This window comes from Terrapene carolina, unplaced genomic scaffold (genome assembly GCF_002925995.2).
Source record: "Terrapene carolina triunguis isolate 2854851 unplaced genomic scaffold, T_m_triunguis-2.0 Scaffold66, whole genome shotgun sequence".
NCBI lineage: Eukaryota > Metazoa > Chordata > Testudines > Emydidae > Terrapene > Terrapene triunguis.
In genome coordinates, this window is record NW_020664417.1 from 87,981,150 (window position 1) to 88,007,215 (window position 26,066).

At 39.2% G+C, this 26,066-nt stretch overlaps 1 protein-coding gene across 2 annotated transcripts in view; it reads left to right on the forward strand.

The window, feature by feature from the left end:
- FAM53A (family with sequence similarity 53 member A) overlaps positions 1 to 26,066 on the forward strand; it is a 98,373-nt gene that overhangs the window by 778 nt on the left and 71,529 nt on the right. The window contains exon 2 of one of the 2 annotated variants that reach the window (XM_026648084.1): positions 16,169 to 16,201. The exons of the other annotated variant lie outside the window; for it this stretch is intronic. The gene's annotated coding sequence lies outside the window, so the exon portion shown is untranslated. The remainder of the gene's footprint in view (positions 1 to 16,168; positions 16,202 to 26,066) is intronic. 2 annotated transcript variants of the gene reach the window in all.

A 26,066-nucleotide genomic window follows, 5' to 3' on the forward strand; every position in this document is an offset into this window, starting at 1 on the left:
GGGGGGGGCAGAGGGGCGAGCACAGCTACTAGCTGTGGGTGGGAAGGGGGGGAACAGGCAGGCAGCGGGGCTGGGCATAGGTACTGGCTGTGGGATTTGGGGGATCAGCTGGGGGAGTGACCACTCAGATATCTTTCACAAGGGGTAGTGGAGGGGCTGGACATGGCTTTGTGGACACAAGGGCTTGGGTACTGGCTGTTGGGCAGCGAGGTCAGGGTAGCAAGGCACCTTCTTGGTTCCTCTGCCTTAGTGCATCTCCTTTGGGGAGAGCATACAAGTGCTGGCTGAAAGGGCTGGTCAGAAGGGCCCTATTCTCTTGGGATGGTATGGGTACTGAGCACCCCTCCCTCCACCAAGTGTAAGAGGGGAAGGAGGGACTTGTGCAGTGCTGATATATAGGATGGGGGTGGGATTGTGTGTGTATGTATGTACACTGAAGGGTGGCTTAGTGTTTGTGTAGAAGTGGAGGTGATCATGTAGTACCTGTGTTAGTGTAACAGAAAACCACTGAGCACTACTTGCTTGAGGAGGTGTGATTCCTCACTCATGGCTGTAAATTGGTGACAATATCTATAATGGAGTTGTATTTAACATGATAATCTCTTGTCTCGATTAACAATTTTTAGTTATAGTAATTTTTAATATTTGTATTTGGTGTCAGATAATGCAGGCTCAGAATAAATGTTCGCTTCCCACCACCCTTTCAGCTGTTTACATTTGTTTTATAGTTGGAGTGGAAACAAACTTGGTTTTGGCAGAATAAAAATGTAGTAACATCAATAATTGCTGCCTAGATTAAAATTGGGTTTTATGTATTGCACTGTTATAGGTTAGAAGATAAAGCTGCTCCTCTAGGCAAAGAATTCTCTGGCCCTTATGTAAATATATATATGTTTGTATATGAATTTTGCAAAGATAAATTTCTTTGGTGTTCATGTAAACACTAGCTCTTAGCACATGATTTTGTATTATGTCATAAAATATACATCCTGAAATATTTTAAGAGCTAAATAATTACTCCTTCAGCAGTTGAGGCATATGCAGTGGAACCAAGTTGTGTTAATATAGCTACACGTCCTCAACAATATCAATATTAGTCTTTTTGCAATTCATTCCAAAATGTTGTTTTTTTGATAACAAATGCCTTTGTGGTTGGTGAACTAATTCTCATGTATGTATAGCTTAAAGCATTTCAAGATCCGTTGGGATAGAAGATGTGATGTAAGTGTAAGATTGTTATTATGACAAACTTACATTGGCTGTATCTTTTTTCCAAACTGTGAGTTGTGGTTTTTTTTTTTTTAAGTGCAGTGAAATTCGTTCTCTGCAATCACCCAAGTGACCAGCAAAACTAAGTTGCCTAGGAGAGGAAATCTTTAAAAGTCAAATAAAATTGTACTGGAAACCTTGCACGCTCTAAAAAGGTAACTTTAAGATTAGGGGGAACTTTGCTGGAGATGGCCTTGTATTTTAGTATCATATATATCTTTTTCTAAACCTTGGCTGAGTTCTAAAAATAAAACCCTCTTTTTATGTACATCATATCATATCTTTCCTAACTGTGCCAATAAATAGCTCTTTGAAAAATAGAATGCTTTATAGTAGTAACAGTACTTTAGGTCGTCTGATGGAGAGGAGCCTGAACTGTTCATGGGAAATCAGAACAGATAGATACTGTTTTGTTTTGGTTTTTTAAATGTGCATGCTGAGTTGTAGGCCTCAGGATGAGTTTAGCCAGCTGGTCAAATCTATTTTCTGGTCCACTGTGCTTACATTAAAATTAGCTCGTGTGAGCTGTTGTTGCAGGCTTTGCTGTACATTGCCCTGAATTTTTGTGTTTTGCAGCTTTAAAATGTGATTAATCTTATAAAAATAGCTTTGAGCACAAGTCTTTGAGAGTATTTGGTAAGGAAAATGTTTTAATTATACTTTGCGTATGTGTGCTGTGAATTGGAGTCTCAATGTTCAGAGCACAAAATTCCAAAAGTCTCCTTAATGAAGCATGGGATTTAAGTTGGGATTGTATTAAAAGTTTAAATGATTATTGAAGCTTTTCAGGCATGAGTGCATGATCAAGCCAACGAGGACTTTTTGTTTATTCCTGTATAACTATCCCATTTTTGAATTGGAATGTAACTTAAAGATTTGCTTATGGGGAGGACATGTGCTTGGGGTGAAGTGTAGGCAGATAATAGCAATTTACAGTACCTTAAATCTGATTTTAAAAAAGTCTATTTTAAATGACTATTATATGTTGCTCTAATGACTTTTTAAAAATAGGATTGCTGCTACTTTATATCAGATCCCTAGGAAGCATTCATCCATATTTTTTGCTTAAATTGTTTATTTTTTCTGTTCTCTGTGTTGTGAAATACAAACTTCTACTCAACTACAGTTTTCACTAGAATATTCAAGTGCATTCTGTGTATGAGACATAAACATAAAATATCTGGCTATAATTATTTTGTTAATACTTGGCTCAATGATGACTGGATGAGCCATATGGTGGTAAACTTCTACAAAATTTTATGTTGGAATAACCGGACTGTATTCTGTAGGCCTCAATCGCAGAAAACCAGCATTTGTGTCTAGCCCAACCTGTAACACCCCATGTCTTAAATATTTAATATAATATAGCTCACTTACTACGTTTCAAAAACTATATTGAATTCCAATATTCTACTTTTCTTCTCTTTGAATGCAAGTTTTGTGCAAAGTATTATGATTTGGATGGGAAGAGAGAAGTATTATGAATAGTGCTTTCATTTTTTCTACGTTAAGTTTTAGAAATCCAGTTTGTATGTCAGAACTTGTGGGAAATTTAGTTGATGTGATTGGAAAGCTTAATGTAGTAATTTAAAATAATGGCATAGTAACATTACTACTTAATTTTTTAAACCAAAATTGTGTGTTTGTGTGGGGTAATTTTCCCCCCCTCTCCCCCCAATCCCCAAGAATTCCTCTGGAGTCTGGTAGCCATTGTTGGGTTTTTGCCCCCCTCCCACCCCCCAAAACACATTCCTTTGTGTTAACAGCAATGATGATGGCAGTTCTGGTCACCTCCTGTGGTTTGATAGATTATTCCCTTTAGAAACGTGTACTTAAAACTTTCCAACCCTGATTTTTGTTCCTGCAATAAATTTTATGATGCCACTTAGAGTTGTATTTGAGGAATCTGTTTTTTGTTTTTGCTTTGATTTTTTTTAATAGTAAGATAAATCTCTTGTCAGACCATGTTAGAAGGTAGGTGATCGTGGGTTTATATTTTCATTTTTTTAAGACTTTAACACGCACAGTTGTTCTTTGCATTCTTTGCATGTTTGAGGAAGGTGATGAGAACACTTAAAACATAGAAGAATTTTTCTGTTTGGGCATGAGTTTATAATAAGTTCAAATTTTCTCTGTTAAGGGATCTGAATTATAGTATTTCATAGTTTTTAAAAGTTTAACTTAAATTTTCCTATATTTCTATGAAAAAAAAAGCTTGTTTAGTATCTAAAATATTCTCTTTAGAAGTCTTTGGTTATAAAGATGTAATTTATCATGCTCTCATTTTTATGGCAATAGATTTTGTCCAGTGTTTGCTGTAAGATATTTTTGCTGCTTTGATGTAAATATTTTCACAATGCCTCAATCCATTTTATGCAGAGATACAATGGGATAATCCAAAAATATCAGAAATCTAGCATAGCAGATTATGTAAATGGCTCCTGCCTCTTGTGTCCCTCCTATAATATCTAGCTTCTACATTTTCACAGGCACACTTGTAGCATCTTTACAGTGTGGCCAAGAGCATTTCTGTTTATCCAGCTGAAGGAAACAGTTTATGACAGTAAATGACAGTATGTATATTATATTGTAAAACAAAAAAGGGGTGCTTCTGTTGTTGGGGAGATTATGGGGGAGTCATTTGATACAAGATAGTCTGTGCTAACTATGGGGAGAAAAATAATGTTGTGCTAGCTGAATATGTAGCTCCTAATACGGCATATCTGTAGTGATTGATATTAGTGGATAAGTGGACTATATTAGTAAAGTGGATACATACCTGAGAAGCAGTGATTTGTACTGACAACTTTTTTTTGGACATGTCTTGAGGCTTATGTGGTTAACATCTTAGCTGTCAGTGTTTATTAAGTATTCTTACATACATTTATATTATAAAAGAAACAAAATATTGCATAAGAATATAAGAGTGGCCATACTGGGTCAGACCAATGATTGATCTAGCCCAGTGTCCTGTCTTCCGACAGCAGTCAATACAAAGTACTTTAGAGGGAATGAACAGAACAGGGCAATTTCAAGTGATCCATTCCCTGTCATCCACTCCCTACTTCTGGCAGTCAGAGTTTAGGGACACCCTAAAGAAAGAGTGTGGCGTTGTATCCCTGACCATCTTGGCTATAGCCTACATGAACTTATCTAGTTCTTCCTTGAACCCAGTTATACTTTAGGCCTTCACAAGGCATTCCACAGGTTGACTCAGCAAAGAGTCCTGCGGCACCTTATAGACTAACAGACGTATTGGAGCATGAGCCTTCGTTCCGCCACGAAAGCTCATGCTGCAATACATCTGTTAGCCTATAAGGTGCCACAGGACTCTTTGCTGCTTTTACAGATCCAAACTAACACGGCTACCCCTCTGATACTTGACACAGGTTGACTGTGCATTGTGTGAAGAAGTACTTCCTTTAGTTTGTTTTAAACGTGCTGCCTATTAATGTCATCATGTGACCCCTGGTTCTTGTGTTATGTGAGGGGTTAAATAACACTTTCTTATTCACTCTCCACACCATTCATAATTCTATAGACCTGTATCATATCTCCCCTTAGTCCTCTCTCTTTTCAAAGATGAACAGTCCCAGTGTTTTTAATCTCGCCTCATATGGAAGCTGTTCCATACCTTTAATCACATTTGTTGCCCTTCTTTGAACCTTTTCCAATTCTAATATATCTTTTTTGAGATGGTGCTACCAGAACTGCACACAGTATTCCAGGTGTGGGCGTACCAGTGCTGCACATTGAGTGGATGTTTTCAGAGAACTATCTACAATGACTCCAAATCTTTCTTGCATACTAACAGGCTCTAAATTAGCTATCATTTTGTATGTATAGTTTTCCAGTGTGCATTACTTTGCATTATCAACATTTATCATCTGCCATTTTGTTGCCCAGTCACCCAGTTTTGTGCGATTCCTTTGTAATTCCTCACAGTCTGCTTTGGACTTAATTATCTTGAGTAATTTTGTATCATCTGCAAATTTTGCCACCTCACTGTTTACTCCTTTTCCCAGATCGTTGATGCAGTCCATATTTTTTTTTAAAAAATATATAAAATTCTATGAAATCTTAAAGCCAATGAGGTTGTTTTCTTAATTCTAAAACTTTGTTAGAGGGACCCTGAAAGTCAAACTTCGCAGAAAAAATAAGTTTTGGTGATGGGTTTAAATTAAAGGCAAATTTACCGAGCATAAGCCCAAATATGAAGTATGTGTGTACTTTAGGCTATCCACTGGAATTTTTTAAAAGATCTACAGTATTCAAATCAAATATTGTGGCATTATGCTAATGCAAGAAAACCCAAAAGATGGAAAATAACTACAAATCAAGTGAAATGGACTATTCTGGACAATGAAAACCAGTTGCATGGAATACTAAAACTGCACAAATAGTGGAAAAGCTAGATTTTGATGTATACATTAAAAAGATCTTCCAGTCATTCTTCAGTTCTTAATTTAACTGTTTATACATTTATTTTTTATTGGGAAAGACTGATGTATGAAAGCATAGTTGTCCTGACTCTTTCATTTGTTAAAGAGGGAGTTACGTGGCTCAGGCAGGCTTGTTACTAAATGTATTTATTTACATGAAAAGACAGTCAATTTATCAATAGCATTTTCAGCTGTGATATTAAAAAAAACAAAACCCTTTTTGTTGATGATGAAAACTGAATTTGTACCTAATTTATTTTTCACCATTTGAACTTTGTTCATATCTCACTTCAAACAGTGAAACAGGCTTATTAGTTTTATCGAATGGTTCTTATGCCCTAATGCAGCAGTTCCCAAACACTTTCCCTGCATGACACCATGTTCAGATGTATTGATTCCTATGATCTCAGACAGCATGGAGGACGCCATTTAAAAATGGTGTCCTCCATGCAGCATGACCTCTCACACACCAGACATGAAAGGTCACGCAACACGGAGGATGCCATTTTGCTTTACAAAATGGCGTCATCTGTACTGTATGACCTCACACATGGGATTGCTGCGACCCCATCTGCTGATGGTGACCTCACTTTGGGAACTGCTACCCTAGTGATGAGACCCTACAGTTGTAACCATTGAAAGGGGATACTTGTATTGAAATAACTGCTTTATATGTCAACAACAACACTTGCTTTGTTTCATAAAGGCTTTTTTGTTAAACTTGCTAAACTCTAGGTCTAAACTGCCTTATATTGGGCATATAATTCAAACAAGTTGTTTAAGGCTCTGATTCTGCAGCTGAATCTGTGGAAGCAGATCCCTGCACTCAATCCTGTTGATTTCAGTTGGGCTTCATGTGAGCAGAGGGTTCCGCTTGTACAGATCCAGTTGTAGGATCAGGGCCAAAGAGTATAAAAATTAATCATACTGCATTACTTAACTGGCAACAGCAAACACATACTAGATGCTAGTTTTGCAAAAAAGTTAACAAAAATGATAAAACATCATTGCCATTATTCATACCAATGGAAGAGTTGTGTAGCATAGCAGAAAGAGTTATCAGGCTGTTCCTGAACTGATTGAGCCAAACTGAGCAGGGGAGGGTTGATGGAGAAATCCAGTACAGCACCCTGAATACACTTTTTTTGAAGGACATGCATTGTTTCTCAAAGTTTATATAGTGGGAAGGCAGGATATAATATAGAATAGCTTTTCTCTGAAGAATGTCTGGCTTTTTAAAATATTTATTTAAACATTTACCTTGCTCTGAAAAATATTAATTTAGACAACAAGCACAGGACTTGGTGGTGATGGGGGACTTCAACTACCCAGACATCTGTTGGGGAAAATAACACAGCAGGGCACAGATTATCCAACAAGTCCTTGGAATGCACTGGATACAATTTTTTTATTTCAGAAGGTGGAGAAAGCAACTAGGGGAGAGGCTATTTTAGATTTGATTTTGACAAATAGGGAGGAACTGGTTGAGAAGTTGAAAGTGCTGGGCAGTTTGGGCAAAAGTGATCATGAGATGATAAAGTTCATGATTCTAAGGAATGATAGGGAAAACTGCAAAATAAAGATAATGGATTTCAAAAAGGCAGACTTTAGCAAGCTAAGGTAGTTGGTAGGTAAGATCCCATGGGAAGCAAGTCTAAAGGGAAAAGCAGTTTGAGAGAGTTGGCAGTTTTTCAGAGAGTATGAAGATCACAAAAGCAAACTATCCCACTGCGTAGCAAAGATAGGAAGTAGGGCAAGAGACCACAATGCCTTAACCAGGAGATCTTCAGTGATTTGGGGGCACCACCAAGTCTTGCTCTGCCCTGGTCTCAGCCCTGCTTTCAACTGTGGCTTCTGACCACAGTTCTGAGGAAGGGAGGGGGACACCAATTCCATTATGGGGAAGGGGAGGCGTGACTGAAAATGTTTAGGGGGACCCCTGGTGTAACACTTTTGCGCAAAAAAAAAAAAAAGCAAGCATCATTCTGGGATGTATTAGCAGGAGTGTTTTAAGCAAGCCATGAAATGTAGTTCTTTCATTCTACTCTGTGCTGATAAGGGTTCAGCTGGAGTAATGTGTCCAGTTCTGGGTGCCACATTGCAGGAAAGATGTGGACAAATTGGAGGAAGTCCAGAGGAAAATAAGAGATTGGACTGAAATCCAGGGCCTCTATGGTGGCATTCTCAGAAATGCTTCCAGTTCCACGCGCAGGGCCGGGTAGGCAGGCAGAGCTTCAGAGTCTCAATGCATGGATGAGACTATGGTGTAGGGAGGAGGGGGGGGGTTAGATTTATTAGGAACTGGGGAAACTTTTGGGATGGGGGAGCCTATACAGGAAGGATGGGCTCCACCTAAACCAAAGTGGTTCCAGACTGCTGGCACTTAACATTTAAAAAGGTTGCAGAGCTGTTTTTAAATTAAGAGATGCGGGGGGGAAAGCCGATTGCTGCAGAGGGTCACGTGGATCGGACAGACTTCTCTTAGAGGAGAGTCTATTGATAGAGATTCTGTAGGTTTCAGTCAGGAGGAGAGGATGGAAGAGGATAAAGTATGGGCCAGATCAGACGAGAAACATTCACATAAAAAAGAATCTGACACATCAGAAAAGGGCAGACAAATAAACAGTGACAAGTTTTTTTTTTAAAGTGCTTGTACACAAATGCTAGAAGTCTAAATAATAAGATGGGTGAACTAGAGTGCCTCGTGTTAAAGGAGGATATTGATATAATAGGCATCACAGAAACCTGGTGGAGTGAGGACAATCAATGGAACACAATCATTCCAGGGTACAAAATATATTGGAAGGACAGAACAGGTCATGGGGGGTTGGGGGGGAGTGACACTATATATGAAAGAAAACGTAGAATCAAATGAAGTAAAAATCTTAAATGAATCCACATGTTCCATAGAATCTCTATGGATAGTAATTCCATTCTCTAATAAGAATATAACAGTAGGGATCTATTATCGACCACCTGACCAGGACAGTGATAGTGACTATGAAATGCTAAGGTTGATTAGAGAGGCTATCAAAATAAAGAACTCCGTAATAGTGTGGGATTTCAATTATCCTCATATTGACTGGGTACATGTCACCTCAGGACGAAATGCAGAGACAAAATGTCTCAATACTTTAAATGACTGCTTCTTGGAGCAGCTGATACAGGAACCCACAAGGGGAGAGGCAATTCTTGATTTAGTCCTGAGTGGAGCGCAGGATCTGGTCCAAGAGGTAACCTTAACAGGACCTCTTGGAAATAGTGACCATAATATAACAACATTGAACATTCCTGTGGTGGGAAGAACACCTCAGCAGCCCAACACTGTGGCATTTAATTTCAGAAAGGGGAACTATGCAAAAATGAGGTTAGTTAAACAGAAATTAAAAGGTACAGTGACTAGAGTGAAATGCCTGCAAGCTGCATGGACACTTTTCAAAGACACCATAATAGAGGCCCAACTTAAATGTATACCCCAAATTAAAAAAACACAGTAAAAGAACTAAAAAAGAGCCACTGTGGCTTGGCTTAACTATGTAAAAGAAGCAGTGAGAGATAAAAAGGCATCTTTTAAAAAGTGGAAGTCAAATCCTAGTGAGGTAAATAGAAAGGAGCATAAACACTGCCAAATTAAGTGTAGAAATGCAATAAGAAAAGCCAGAAAGGAGTTTGAAGAACAGCTAGCCAAAAACTCAAAAGGCAATAACAAAATGTTTAAGTACATCAGAAGCAGGAAGCCTGCTAAACAACCAGTGGGGCCCCTGGACAGTCGAGATACAAAACGAGCACTTAAAGACGATAGTCATTGCGGAGAAACTAAATGAATTCTTTGCTTCAGTCTTCACGACTGAGGGTGTTAGGGAAATTCCAAACCTGAGCCATCCTTTGTAGGTGACAAATCTGAGGAATTGTCACAGATTGAAGTGTCATTAGAGGAGGTTTGGGAATTAATTGATAAACTTAACAGTAACAAGTCACAGGGACCAGATATTCACCCAAGAGGTCTGAAAGAACTCAAATGTGAAGTTGCGGAACTATTAACTATGGTTTGTAACCTGTCCTTTAAATCTGCTTCTGTACCTAATGACTGGAAGATAGCTAATGCAACGCCAATATTTTCCCTGCCCCACCACAATCCCTCAAAATAATGTGGCTTTTTTCTCTTAAAGGTCATACTTTTTAAACCTTTTATTTCCCAATTTGATTGTGAAGTGTGTAATGGCTTTCTGCCTTCAAGTTTTCTGTTGACATTGAACTTTTTAAATTTTGGATAGGTGGAACCATAATATATCACATCATGGGTCTCCAAAGGTCTGCTGCATTGGCAACTTCAGAGCTCAAGAACTATCCCTAATCTGCATAAAATGGAGCAGTTTGTATCCATCCTGATCCTAAATAGGGAGGTTCAAGTGAGAACTGTGGGATACAACATGTACAGCTCTGTCTTAATTTGAGCAGCAAGTCTGCCTGAGACTAAATGGAGCGGGGTCCTGTAGCCTCCATAGGCCATAACTCCATATGAAAGATGTGGCTGGCCCAATTCAGCCACAGGCTCTTCGTATGCCATTTTAGTGAATTGTTTGCCTTCATATGATGTGTGATATCATAACACTTCCAAAAAGTAGATCTACCTTCATAACATATTGGGGGGCGGGGACGACACTTTTCCTCATAAGAACTTGTAGTAACTTTAAAGTGCTACTACATGCTTTTGTACACTGCTTCCTGCTGTTTGTGAAAATGGGGTTTTTTATATATATTTAGGGGTGTGTGATTTGAGTCTAGATTCATAAGTACTGCACGGTTCACCTGCCAAAGTTTGTCAAAGACTTAGCCCAACTGTCCAAGTCTAACACACTTGCTGGTCGTTATTTACATTATCTATTTGTATTATATTAGTGCCCAAAGCCCCAACTAGGATCAGAGCACCACTGTAGTAGGTGCTATACGTAGGAAAAGACAGTTCCTGTGCTGCCGTGCTTTCAGCTCAATTTGAGGCAAGACTTGAGTGAGGCAAGTTAAAAAGGTGGGGTCAAGAAAGAGAGAAGAGGAATGAAAATTGTATCACATGGATACTTGCATACATTGGTTCAAATGATGTTGGATTAATTTCTTTTAGTGTAAAATACACACCTAAAGCTTTCTGTAAACTTAGTTTCACAATGCCTTGTTTCTGATATAAACTTCCAACAACAAAAGGGAGGGACCAGACTTGTATGGCATGTATATAACAGAGACTCACTGTTCCTTGGAATGAAGGGCATTTGGGAGGTATAATGGTAGAACTACTGTTCAGAGAAACAAATTTGAAAATATTGGCCTGCTGTATTGCTCAGTACTTGTGGGGGAGCACATCTGGGCGGCTGCATATGTGTGCCTTCTTCCCCCACCAGTACTGTGCTTTAGATAGTCCTGTTTAATATTTGGACAGGACACTGCTGAACTTCTAATAAAAGATATTGCCTCACCCACCTTGTCTCTCTGATCTCCTAAGTGGTAAGATTTAACCATTAATGGATGCTCTACCATTTAGTCCCTTGTGACACAAATCTATTCAGAAACTTGGCACTTATGACAAGTCAGATAAGAGCTTTGAAAAATAAGGCACTAACTTTGAAAAATTAATAATTCCTACACCTTAAAAATACTAGACTTTCCCCTAAAATATATCATTCAAGAAGTGCATAGCACTTGTGTTTTTATTAAATGTCTCCATTGTTGTGTTTAAATTCTTACTGCAAGACAAAAGATGATGAAACCGAGAGTGATTTTCTTGCACTTAAAGAGAAGAGGGGACTCTAAAGATGTGTCAGAGTTGGGAAGAGAAGCCACAGACTTCTTTTTAGCCTTTGAACTTAATTTAAGCTTAAACTCTCCTCCAAGTTTCAGTCTGTAAAATGGGGCTACATCACTAGCATTCTGTAATATCTAGTTCAGCTAACTTCCAGAGTTGGAAGTCACATACATTACAGCCAAGAGGTTGGGTATGTATTTTTATTTTATTGTGAAGAGACTTTTTTCCCCCAAACCTATGCCAGAGAGTAAGATATTACATCACTAACTGAAACTACAGCACTACCAGATGTATTAGAAAGATAAATCTATATCGATCCATCTTGGGGAATACGTATGGTTTTTTATTGTTTTGAAGCAAAAATCTCAGTGTTGGGATCAAATTCTTAATGCCATGGAAGATGTTAAACTGATGCTTTCTGATGTACAGATGTAAAATTAAGTGTGGCAGCTGTGATTTCTGTAATGCCATAAAGTATGTCCTCCTGAAAATATCAGGCTAGGTATTTTATGACTTAAGTTTTCATTTGAAAGGCAAGAGGGTGACTTACTTTTATTTTAATAAACATTACTAGCCATTTGGGGAGCCAGAAATAATGGTAATATTGGTAGTTTGATGGAATTATAGCCAACTCTGGCTGCATTTCTGACCCTGGTTTCTGGAACTAAACCAATAACTGTGGCCCTAATTTTCCCTTGTTGAAATTAATGGATGTTTTGTTACAGGCTCAGGGAAGACTAAGTTGGGAGAGTGCATTGTGGTACTGAAATATTTGGATTTATGGTAGTGACTCTAGTTAAGATTGCCTTGAGCGCCTCATTTACAGCAAGGATAAAATCCCTCTATTTCAGGGGTTCTCAAACTGTGGGTTGTGACACCATTTTAATGGGGTCACCAAAACTGGTGTTAGACTTTCTGGGGCTGAGGCTGAAGCCAAAGCCTGAGCCCCACCGCCTGGGGGTCCTTGGGAAGGGGGGCAATGTATGCTCTAGCCTTACCAACGTTTTAATTGTTGCTCCTTTCCTGGAATACATCCACCTCCTTTATTTCTCCACATTTCATCTATCCAAGCTATCTTTTCCACCTCCACCAATCGCTTGCCTAGGCAACAGCTTCTGTTATCCCCGGCACCCAGATGTAAGAATGAAAAGGGATGCAGCTTCAGCATATGGCTTTTTACAGAGCAAGTGGATTATTGTAAATGTCTGAAAATAGTTTCTACTTTTCTATTTCAGCCACAACTCAGACTTCTGGAATCCTTTTATAACTGTTGTGGTCAAGTTTCCTATACAGGGAATGTTTCTCTAACAACAAGAATGGAGGGGAAATCTGATTTCCTTGGCAGTCCCTGGCTGGCAAAATACTTACATGAGTTTAGTCGATCAGCTTTAGTAAATACAGTTGAATGGATACTTGATTTGCTAGGATACTAGGTTTCTAGACTGGAAGAGGTGGATGTGATGTTTTTGGGTCTGAAAATCTCTTTAACAAATGGCAGATGGACCCAAGGGCTAGTGCTATAAATGTGTGGGTGAGCGTGTGTATACGGACATACGTGGAGGTTGACTATCCTCCCAGTCCTCTCAGCTCCAAAAAAAAAAGGGGGGGGGTAGTCCTCTCCATAAACAGGACCTTTCATCTAGGTCCTTAGTAAAAACCTGGCTAGTCCTTATTAACTGGTTCATATACTGCAATAGTGTTCAGAGGTCCCAGCCAACATGTGCATTACCTTTTGTGTTAGGTGCTGCACACAAGAGGATGGGATCTGTGCCCAAAAGAACTTGCAGTGTAAAGACCTGATGGCATAGGGGAGGTCTGTCCATGTGGGTCAGCTTATCTGTGCTGAGTCCTCTTTACTGTTTTGGCTCCACTTGGCTGTATGGGTCCACCGCTAGAGATCAACTTGCAGGATTGATAACTCATTTAATTCTCAAATCAATAGTATCTAGATGTAACACCTGTACATTCTCACTCAGAGTTTATTGCATATATTTAAAAAAATTTTTTTTGGTGGAAGTAGTATTTTAAGCTTTAGTCAGGTGGAGGATAAATTGCATGAAAAATTCAAGCAGGCTACATATGAAATGGTAAAACCACAGCTGCACACTTCTTTCTCAAGACGTCCTCAAACAGTAATTTTTATTAAGTATGTCTGCAAAGGAAAACTGATGGCAAAATGATTGTTATAGAGAAGAGAATTTTATAATTTAAATAAAGTTTGTAAGGAAAGGTATCCAAACATTGTGCCAATGAAATTAGTGTACCTATGGAAGGATAAGAAATTAGTTTTTGTATCCGGAAAGTACTGTGTACATAGGCATTAAGTTTCAGACATCAGTTACAAAGCAGGTAGTGTGGAGGAGGCAGGGCAGCGTTGTGGCTGCATGTTCAACCTGAACATTGTTTAACCATTTAACCTATTACGTGTGCTAAACATAAATGAAGTTATGGTTTAATTGAATTGGAAATATAGACCACTTTGCTAAGCTGAATTTGTTTTTATTTACAGGAGAGTAGTTAAAATAAACTTGGAAGAGTTGTGGCCTTAACTATATTACAAATACCTTCTGGGATTAAAACTGAAAATGCACACTCTTCAATACTTACGCTGCTTCTACCCTGTACATTGCATTTCCCAAAGGAAATGAAAAGGGGGAGTCATTTCACTTTTTGGTTTCCATGCTCTATTATTATGCTATGATGTTTGGGATTACAAATGCTACAGACAAATGTTTAAATCTAAATAAAATTCACAATCATGCAATAGTAAAAAACATAGTTCTGTTTTTAAATTTAATAGCCTAAATTTCGGGCCTTGCAGTGTCGCTTTTTAAATACCTAGAAAGTGTTTTCCCTATTTCCTGAGTTAACACTTTCTTTTTGAAAGTTTACTGTTAGTAATAAGCTGCTACATATGTTTAGTCTTGATTGAGAGTAAGTTTGGGCTGCAGAATGGAGCTGTCTTGTCTGTTGTGCACTGTATCTTTTATATCGGTTTTGTGCACTTTCAAGATAGATGATACAGCAGAAAGCCTTTTTAAATGACACGTGTACGCCTGTAGAGTTCACTTACATAACTAATCCTATATCCATTTGTTCTCACATAATTTTTCTCATGTTGGCTTTTCTGTTAAATATATTGCAGGTGTTTTGGGGGACACTTTTAACGTACGTGTGTGTGTGTTTAAAATAAACAAAAACCCTCTGGTGACAAAGTGGTGCATTGAACATAAGGACTACCATATTGACTGTGAAGATACCAGGCTATGATCCTCTTTCTAGAGGTAGAAGCTAAATCTGGATCCTTCAGAGGAGGATGTGTAAACTTTCTTTATTGCATTAAATTGAATAGAACTATACCGTGGGAGGGAAAATTTCAGATTTGCCCTGAAGAATGAGGCTGACAAAACCACTAATGTACAATATTTAACTACTGTAGAAATAAACTAGTCTTAAAATGATTCCAGTGAAATTTTGAATCTCTCTATCCATAAAGCCAAGTGCCTTAAAATGCAGAGGTCTGACTGTACAGGACTGAAGGGGAAATAACAGATTTTTAAAACTTACAAAATCACTTAATAGCTTTCCGGTACGCACACAGTCAAATATGGGAGCTTCCATGGTCAGAGGTATATAAAGCTCCTTTTTAGAGCCACACAAGGTCATGAAGTATCAGACCTTAAGCTGAATGTTTTCCACCTGGCCTGAGGCCTTAAACAGGCAAATTTCACTTTTAGGGAGAGTAAGAAGAAAACAACTTTTCAGGAAGGCTTATTTATGTAACCAGAACAGCTATTTGAAGCTTTTGAGAAGTGTGGAATGTTAGAATCGTCCTTGGGAGAAGGGTCAGTGGGCAGAGTAGATGAGGTGGTCAAAGGTACTTGGTAAATGCATTTTATTATATGTTACATAAGAATGGCCATACTGGATCAGACCAATGGTCCATCTAGCTGAGTAGCCTGTCTTCTGACAGGTCAGGGCCAGATGCTTCAGAGGAAATGAACAAACCTAGGCAATTTGTTGAGTTATCCATCCCCTGTCATCCAATTCCAGCTTCTGGCAGTCAGATATTTAGGGATAACTAGAGCATGGGGTTATGTCCCTGACTACTTTGTGCTAATAGCCATTGATGGACCTATCTTCCATGAACTTCTCTAATTCTTTTTTTAACCCAATTATACTTTTGGCCTTCATAGCATCCCCTGACAACAAGTTCTACAGGTTAACTATGTTGAAGTGCTTCCTTATGTTTGTTAAACCTACTACAGTAAAAGCTTTTTTAACTCGTATAGTCTGGCCCAGCAGTTCCCATTGGCCGGACTATAAATCGGACTTTCTATGAAGATAAGAAATGTCATTTATAGAGCTTTCTGTTGGTGCAGGGCTGCATGACACAGCTTTTACTGTACCTATTAATTTCATTGTGACACCCTTGGTTCTTGTGTTATGTGAAGGGGTAAATAATACTTCCGTATTCACTTTCTCAATACCATTCATGATTTTATAGGCTTCTATCATACCTACTCATAGTCATCTCTTTTCTAAGATGAACAGTCCGTCTTTTTAATCTCTCCTCATATGAAGACTGTTCAATGCTGCTAATAATTTTTGTTCACCTTCTCTGTACTTTTTCAAAATCTAATATATCCTTTTTTTTTTTAAGATGGGACGACAAGAACTGCAAGAAGTATTCCAGGTGTGGACATACCATGGAATTATTTAGTGGCATGATATTTTCTGTCTGATCTATCCCTTTCCTAATGGTTCCTAACATTGTTAGCTTTTTTGATTAGTGCTGCATCTTGAGCAGACTTTCAAAGGACTATCCACAATGACTTTCTTGAGTGGTAACAGCTAAATTGCACACTATAATGTTGTATGTATAGTTGGCATTGTTTTCCAGTGTGCATTACTTTGCATTTATTAACACTGAATTTCATCTGCCATTTTGTTGCCCTGTCGCCCAGTTTTGTGAGATCCCTTTGTAATCTTTGCAGTCAATTTTGGAATCTATGCATATATATTTTCTCTCTTTATTTGCTGTAACCATTACTGCCTACTGAATTGTCTACATAAATAGCTCCCTTTCTTAAACTCAGAACCAATAACTGTATACAAGTAGCTGAAATTATTCCTTCAGTTTTTACTAGTTTGGCCTTGTGGACCCCAAACTTCACAAGTTGTTTTTGCTGGGACTTTTTTGAAGATCCTTACAATCCATACTAGAGTCATAGATTCCAAGGCTAGAGAGGACCCTTGTGATTATCTAGCATGACCTCCTATATAACACAGGCCATGGAACTTCCCCAAAATAATTCTTAGAGCAAATCTTCTGGAAAAACATCTGATCTTGGTGGGTTTTTTACAGTTTTTTTATTTCTTCTTTGTTTTTAAGTGTTTTAAAAAAAAAACTGTTAAAGTTTGCCACTTCATTATTCATCCCTTTTCAGGTTATTAATCAATACAGAGAACACCAACCTTAATACTCACCTCTGGGGTATCCCATTATTAACCTCTTTCCATGGTGAGAGTTTGGCTGTTTATTCCTACTCTGTTGCTTCTTGTCTTTTAACCAGTTTTAAACTATAACAGGACTTGTCACTCTGTAGTTAATAAGATTCCTTTTTAGCCTCTTGTGTAGGACTGTATTTAGAAACCTTTTGAAGGGCTAAATAATTTTTATCTACTTGTTTCTTGCTTTCTCCTCCCCCCCCGAGAGACATAGATTTCCCTTTATAAGGCTCAGCTAGCTTGCCCTATGGTTTCACTATGCACTGTTTTATCTTACTTTCTATTCTAAATGTTAATTAAAACAAACTTTTCTGAAGAAAGAACATCTAGAAAACTCTTTGAGGGATGGGACCAGCAGTGCAGCTGGCCTTGGTCTGTTCTCAGGTTTTTCTTCTCTCCTCTTCCCCTCCCCCCTCCCCCCCACTCCCACTTGAGTGCAGTGAAGGGTCATCGGAGTGGCATAGCCAGCTGGGCTACATCTTTGTACTCTCTGCTTCAGGTCCCTGAGCACTAGCCTCTCTGAAGAGTACAGTAAAACCTTCAGGGGCTTAGGGCACTATTATTCTGTCAGCGTTTAATGTGTAGCAATTCTTATTCCTAATGAATTATGAGTTTCATGTCAGTTTTCCCCCAGGAATCTTTGTTTTGTGTCTTGTTAGAGAGACTTAAATTGTTTGAACGGTTATTTCATTCTGTTTTAAATGGCACATGCTCATAAAAAGAGGGTGTGTTCAGATGAAATTAAATAAATCTGCTCCTATGATGGCTTGTTCCTAAACTTAATTAGCTGTTATCTGATTCATGTAATTTTGAAGAAGAGTTTTTAATAGTTAAAATTAGCTGGTGGCTGTCTAGCCAAGTACTTTTTAAAAACCCAAAACATATTTTAGGCAACTAAAATATTTCAGTAAACTGCCTAGGACTCTATTTTCCTTGAAATATGTGTATATGGAGAGACTTAACAGAATGGATCAGTAGTCACTGCCCAAACTCCTTGAGTTCCAAACTAGTAAAGCTAATTCTAATAATGGTAAAAGCAATGTATGAAAGCCTTACTAGACCAGACTTTATAGCACAATATTAAAGGATATGGTGTAGTTATGGACCAGTTTAGTTCAGTAACACTATGTGGGAGAAACCTTTATTCAGATTTGGTGGAGAAAGAACCTCCAAAAAGCTATTTCTCCAGGTTTTCTGCAGCTGATGTCAATAGCAGGCACATATGGAACTGGATTTATCCTCTTCAAGTGCAGTTGTGTCTAGATGCTGTAAGTAGACTTTAAAAAGTCACTAGTGTGTTCATAGATTTTTAAGGAAGAGAACAGAGGTAATATAGGAATTTACATATTGGATCAGGCCTCTGAGGTTCATCTGGTTCAGTGTTTCTCTCTGACAGTGGCCAGTACCATATGTTTCAGGTCAGGTTTTCTCAACGAGTGGTCACCTAAATGTACTTATTGGGTTACATCAGTGGTTCTCAAACTTCTGTATTGATGACCCCTTTCATATAGCAAGCCTCTGAGTGTGACCCCCCTCCCCTTATAAATTAAAACCACTTTTTAAATATATTTAACACCATTATAAATGCTGGAGGCAAAGCAGGATTTGGGGTGGAGGCTGACACCTCATGACCCCCTGAGGGGTCCCGACCCCCAGTTTGAGAACCCCTGGGTTACATGGTGTACTTATCTAGTACTTACTAAGTTAATGTGTATATTATATCATGGGTAAAAAATACTTAGTAAACCAGATGTTTTTATACTAAAGCTATTTATTGGGTCATGACAGGCCATCAAGGTTTACAAAAGGGTCCTGAGCCCCAAAAGGTTGAGAACCACTGTTTCAGACGAAGATGCAAGAACCCAGCAGTATGAAGATGTGGGATAGTCACATCTGATCTTGGTGGTGTGTCTCATCCTGGTCTCTAATAGCTAGGTGTAAGTGCAGAATGATGCTTAATATCTCTTCTAAAATTATCACTAATTATACCTTTTGGATAGTCTTGATATCCATATAAATGTCCAACTTCTTTTGAATCTTGCTAATAACTTCCTATAGCAATTAGTTCCACAGTTGGACTCCTCGTTTATTTACATTTATTGGTTTTGAATTTGCCCGTTTAGTGCTACTGAAAGAAGGATTGTGTCCCACCTTATAAAATAACTTGAGGGGGGTGATCCTCCTAGGAAGAATTGCTATATTTGTGACAGTGGCCTGAAGAAATAAAGAATAGAACTTTTAGTAAGCAATAATATATTGAGGAACACTTTAAAACTCTTTTGACTGTATTGAAATATTTCAGTTTCCATGTAAGACTCTGAGTTTTTGCTCAGACTCCTGTGCCAGTACAGGCAGTGGGTTTTATGCCTCCTTTACAGAAGGGGGAGATGGGTTAAAAAACAGACCAACCTTCTCTTGTGGCATTTCTCCTACATGAGGGGTTTGTTGGCTGCCTCCATTGCCAGGAAACTGTCTTTCTGGATGCTCTTTGGTTCGGTTTAAAATTTATAATTTTATCTCTTTTTTCCACCCCCACCCCCACCCCTCCATCCACTTGTAGGTTTTCCCTGTCTAACACAGAAGGCTTTGGGTGAGGCTTACTGGCATGGTTCTCAGGCAGTCTTCTGATCTTATGCACTTCACTCCCTTTGAGTACAAAGGCCAGGTCAGAAAACACCAGCTCCTGTTGAGTACAGCAGTACCGTGAACCTGTGTGTGGTGGTACAGGCTTTGTTCTCTTACAGGCAGACTTGCCCATCCAGACTGTGGGAGGTAGGTAAGCAGTTGCCAATCTGTGTAGGATGTAATCTCTAATTTGGTTGTATTTTTTGTGCTGCTTTTCTCCAATTGCTGGAGTGGACAATCTGTTGCTATTGGTTGGTGAAGATCTAGGATCAGACTTTCCTCTGCTACAGGAAATGGGTCTTGGCCTAGCAGTCTTTATAGGTTCTGGATTCCATGGCAACTTGGCTGAGTCTAGCTCTCAAGGGTGCACTTAATGTATTCTCTTCATCCCTCTTTTTCTGAGCTAATGACCCCCTGAGTCTTAGTTCTTCAAATCTAGTGTAGCTGACCCACTGGATAACAGGGTATTTTGTAGAGCAATTGAGATATCTTCTTCTATTGTAGACCTACTTCTGAAGTCATTCACATGCTTTGTGTTTCTCCAGTCTTGATATTGTCTGAAAATTAAACTCAGTATTTCTCACTTCATACAAACAAAATGTCTCTTCAAATATTTATAAATCTCTTTTCTCCCCACTCCCCTTCTAATGTATAGCATACCTAGCTGAACACTGCATAGAAACTTAGAATTCTGTGGCATGTTTTGGAAAGCATTGTGTGGAGAATTGGCGAAGCTTTTTGTAGCTAAGGTCACTGTAATTCTCTTAGCTGAAGACACTTGGAACGTAAATGTTTTGTTAGATTCCTTGTATTTTTTGGTTCAGTTCCTAGTTTTTGACATTAAGGTTATGCTTACTATCTTTGTGTAATTTTTTATACAATGTTTGTGCATGCCAGGGAAACAGTAACTGCTGCTGAAGTAGGATTTGCTAGCTAGATGTTAAACAGTATATCTGGTCAGCACAAATGGAGCCTACAAACCTTGTTTTTAACTATGGATAGGACATCAGTTCTGTCCCACTGCTTTCTGAAACGAACTTCTGGCTCGTAAAAGGAGAATAACATTTAAAAAAAAAAGACTTTCCCATATTAAATAAAGATCCCAGTAGTACTTTCTAGACCTGGTGGTTCATGAGAGTCATGCCCCTGGTGTAGCAGTAGTACTTCTCTGGTACTTTGGCCCCAGGACTAAATACTGGAAATGTACTAATCTAGTAATATTATAGTAATAGTAGTAGTAAGGCTTCATTAGAAAATGACAATTAGGGATCGAAAACTACATAGGTCTCAAACTTCTGTAGTCAGTCTTCGACTTGAACCAAAAAGCCCTACTGGTCCAAGGAACTGACTTTTTTTTGTTTTTGTTTGTTGTGTCATGAATACCCCAGGGCTAAACTTAAAGTACTTTGGAATTTTAATCCTGCCAGGCCATGAGCTTTTTGAGTTTATAAAAACATATTTTGGTTACCATCTTGATATCTTTCACTGAAATTCTGATATGAATTTGGAAGCTGCTCTCTTTGAAGAGAAGGAGCTAGCACATAATGGCTTCTCTGTGATAACTGGTTTGGAATACCACTTTTCCGATGGCATAAAACATAAATTTATAACTTTAGCAATTAATAACAGATGGGCTTCTTACATGGTTGTAGGAGTAAAGCAAGACGGGGGGGTTGTGGGGAGAGGGCAGGTAGGTGAAAGCAGGGTAGTAATCTGAGATGTTCTACTTGGTGCATTACTTGTTGATGTGTCCAGGCAGCCTCTCAAAGCCTAGGGATACACAATCAAGGATCTGTTGTTGGAGTCTGCTGGTAAAGTCTAGATCTGGAATCCAGACCAATGGGGTGACTGGCTGCTTTGATTTGCTGAAGTGGAGATAAGAGTTGGAGACCCTTGTTATCCTAATCCAAAATCTGAATCTTCAGCGAATTCTCCTTTTCCTCAGACTATCAAAAGATAAGCATTTCCTGAAGTACCTGAAGAAACCTAGAGGTTACTTCCTGGATGAACTGAGTCTTGCTGAGACTGTTGGTAAGAAATCTTGTGGAAAATGGTGGAAATAAGGACTGCTATAGCTTGTCTGGGTAACACTCAGAGGTGATACAAAGAAAGGATTTGTCTTTTTCATCTTACTGATAAACAAAAACAGACACTGCAGGCACTAGGATGTAGAGGAGCTTCTTTGAAGTTCATTCTCAACAAGTTGTCTACATTGCAAAGGTGACTTCAAATATTCTTTCTTCAGTTTCGGTTATGAAGATCACACTAGCGAGCACAAAACTGGGAGAAGTTATGCCATGACAAATGTTTCTCCCTTAGCTGTAGGAGATGTGATCAGTGGTGACCAGATCTGATGTGAATCCTATCTCGATTCTTGAGATCTGTGGTGCATAAAAAGATTTGAAAGGAGCTTTTTGTTGACAGTCATAGAAAACAGTATATTCTGAAGCTTGCTTTCCTTTATTAAATAATCTGAGGACAGAATCTGTCTATATGTATAGCCTTGACAGATAACCTTTGGAGGCATTTTCTTCAGGTTGTACTGAGATTATGGCTCCTACTGTATGCTTGGAATTTCTTTATTCTGTGTATAAAATTCCTGGTATAGAGGAAAGAGGGGAAACCTTGAAATGTGGGATATCTGTTGCATCCGGTTCTGATTACCTCAGTCTTGGCACTGACAATATCGACCCCACGAAGCAGTGGATTTACTCTGCCTCTCTGTCATACACTCCTTCTGATACAGGAGTCCTCAGGTGTGGCAGTGACTTCTGTGACCCCAGGACCATCTGTGTTGGCTACTTCAGACTACAGGCTGTTTCTGGTGTCTTCCGCAGCACCAATTAAGAATCATGTTACAGAATTGAATCCAGTCCGATTATCAGCACTGAGATATCTTTTGTCGGAACTGATATCCTGTTCAGCCCTGATGACAATCCCAGCTTCTACACTTTTGGTACAGACCAGTTCTTCAGATTCAGTACAGACCTACTCAGCACTGATGGCCATTCTGGTCCTGAGCATTAGTCCCACATCAGTATTGCAACTGGTATTCACAGGTTTGGCTACTGTACTGTTCTGAGCACTGTGGGATTCTTACTGTACCTAAGGCATTCTGAATGCTTTCTGGCTCCCCAGGGTAGCACCTGCCTTGCTTGCAGATTATTTGAATGGTTCCTCAGGCTCAGAGTTGTCATCTCTCTGCCTCCTTCCAAAAAACAGTGTTGGAAGTCTTCTAGGTCTCTGGGGTATCCACTGTGGGTACGAGGACTAGCACAGTTCCAATAGGGAGAGAGGTTCTTGGCCCAGTACATACTGGTGTCCTGTACCATGTTCATTTCAGTGGAGGCCTTCCTGTGACCTTTGGGATTCCTTTGGGTATCCAAGATGAGTTTGTCCCAGAGAATACCTATGAATTGGTAGACATTCTTCATCCCTTTTGAGCTCTCCCTATAAATGATGCTCTTTTGGAGCTTGCAGAGTCCTTGTGGCATACCTCTGCTTCCTTATCTCCCACAGCAGCTCATACGGATAAGTGGTACTATGTACCTATGCAATGATTTGAGTGTTTCTACTTCCATTGAGACCATGACTCTTATTGTAATGGCTGCAAATGAGTTTGACGAGGAAGGTACAAGACAACACCTAAAGACAAAGTCTGAGATTAGATTTAACGGGGAGAGAGATTTATTTTACCTCATTGTTACAGATGCACACTGCAAATCAGCAGGTGTTATCTAAATATGATTTTGTAAATTGGAACAGGATGTCCAGGTTTGCAGGTAAGATGTCACTGCAATCAGCACTTGATGTAGCAGATGCTTCCTTCAGGATTATGGCCTCAGCTGTAACAATGAGAGAAGCTTCTTGGGTTCAGAACTCTGGGGTAGCTCTCATGGTCCAACAAAATATAGAAGCCTTACCTTTTGATGGCCTGTTCTTGTTTTCCGAAAAGAAAAATAGTGGAACACTGCATTCTTTTAAGGACACGTGAACCACTTAGTGCACATTGGGAGTTTATACCCCAGCTATTAAGAGTGGACAGCAACGACTGTATCATCAATACTCCCAGGAGTATTTCAGACAGCCAACTTCTCTTGTTAGGCAACAAGATGTCTCCAAAAGGAAACGCAAGAGAAGAAGGCCCTCTGGGAAACCAACCATATTATTCTTCGTTAGCTTTGAGCTAGTAGTCAATTTAACTCTTCTCTTGAGGTCAGCATACCACTTGTCAACAACTTCCCTGACCGTATCTTCCTGTTTGGGGACAGGCTGTTCCACAACTACAAGGCTTGGGGAAACAATAACCAGAGACAAATGTGTTCTGAGAGCTGTGGGATCAGGATATGCCATCCAGTTCCTAAACCATCTCCTCCCTTGCCCCATCCCTTTTGAGGGATACTTCTCATAAGTTACTGCTTCTTCAGCAGATTTAAGACTCAGGTTTGGGAATCATAGAAAATGTTGCCCCTTCATCATTTGGGGAAAGGGATTCTACTCCCATTACTTCCTGATTCGCAAGTTCAAGGGAGGGGTCAGACATATTCTCGACCTTTTGAAGTCTCAACATTCTATCAAATATGAAATTCCACATGGAAACCCTAGCCCTAATTCTTCCTGCATTGGATCACAATGACTTGCTTGCTGCCCTCGATCTTCAAGAACCCTACTTTCATGTAGCAGTTATGTGAAGCCCCAGGAAGTTTCTGAGATTTGTTGACCCACCACTACATTATCTATACACAGTACTCCCTTTGGCCTGCCCTCAACCTTGTGTGTATCTACCAAATGCATAACTGTAACAGCAGTCTATGTCAGGAAAACAGGGATTCACATCCTCCCTTATCTGGATGATTGGCTAGCGAGGGGCAAGTCCAGAGACCAAGTTCACCATCAAGTCCGGTTCATACGGTCTCTTTGATTGGCTGAGGCTGATTTTGAACAAAGGGAAGTCCACATTAATTCCAAAACAAAAAATGGATTTCATTGGGGCCCTACTAGACTAAGGGCCTTTCTCTCACACAAGTCGTTTCAGACAATTCGCTGCCTATATCTGTGTCTCAAATCTTCACCTCTCAACCACTGTTTGGGTATGCTTGAGATTGCTAGCCCTCATGGCTTCATGTAGTTCAGCATGTGAGGTTGCGCTTCCGTACTCTGCAAGGATGGCTGAAATTGAAACGTTTCCCAAATCATCAATTTTTCAACAGCCTAGTCTGAGTACCTTCGGCAGTTCTGGAGTCCCTAGCGTGGTGGGCAGATCAGAACAATGTATGGAAGGGTGTATCCTTTGCTTATCCTCCACCAACCAGGACTGTAGTTACCGATGGCTTAACAATAGGTTGGGGGGCACATCTAGAGACTTTAAAAGCACAAAATTTGAGACAGATATGAGGAAATAGGTTTTTAGCTTTAGCGTAATTCATAGTAACCAGTGGAACTTGCTGCCACAAGATATTGAGGCTGATTTTGGTAGGATTAAAAAAGTATCAATTTAGGTAGATGGTCTATCGGTATAAATTGAGACCATCTACAGTAATGTTTTAGGAGAATTTCTTTTTCTTTTAGAAAAGAGAAACACTCATACTTAATGGCATAAACTAACTACTAACTGGCAAGGTTAAGAAGAAACTACTCCATCGGTAGCTTGGACAATTAGTTTTTTCCGAGGCATTAGCATCCTGACTCAGTAGCCCGTATAAGAAGTGGCAAAGCAGACTGGGATTAGAGCGCTGTGCTGTAGTTTGTCCAGCAAAGGGCGGGGGTCTGAATTGAAAGGGGGAAGGAAAAATTGTTGAAACTTCGGTTTGGTAGAATGAACTGCTCTAATCTATGAATGGTATAAAGAACGGTGGATGCCTATGTATGAGAACACGTCAGTTAACATGCAGGTTACCTCAAAATAGTTACCTTTTATAAGAAAACTTTTAATTTTTAGCAGTGGTCTGAGTGCTGTCGTAACCACACTGAGCTGTCTACTGCAGTCTCTCACTCTGTGATTACCCAGTGCTGAAAGCTGGGATTTCCCAACAGGAATGACAGGAGCTGAAATCTAGTAGAAAGTTAAACGAATTAGTCTGACTAATATAATTTATCTTTGTAGTACATACTCTATCTTCCACAGCTTTGGTAAACTTAGTAACTTCTCACAGGTAACTGTATTGAACATGGGTCTCTTTTTAAAGTCTCACTTTGAATTTCCCAGTAGGATCAGCTTTGGGTGAAGGAGTGGGTGGGGGGAGAAGGAGGGAAGATACAAACTAGACCTATACTATGCTTGTGGTTCAGTCTTATGAATATACATGTACAGTAATGACCGTACATATGGAGGAAAATATAAACAGTGTAAATTGCCCAGTAGCAGAAAATTGCCTTAATGAGTCTCCACTTAAAAAAAAAAAAAAAAAAAAAAAAAAAAAAAAAAA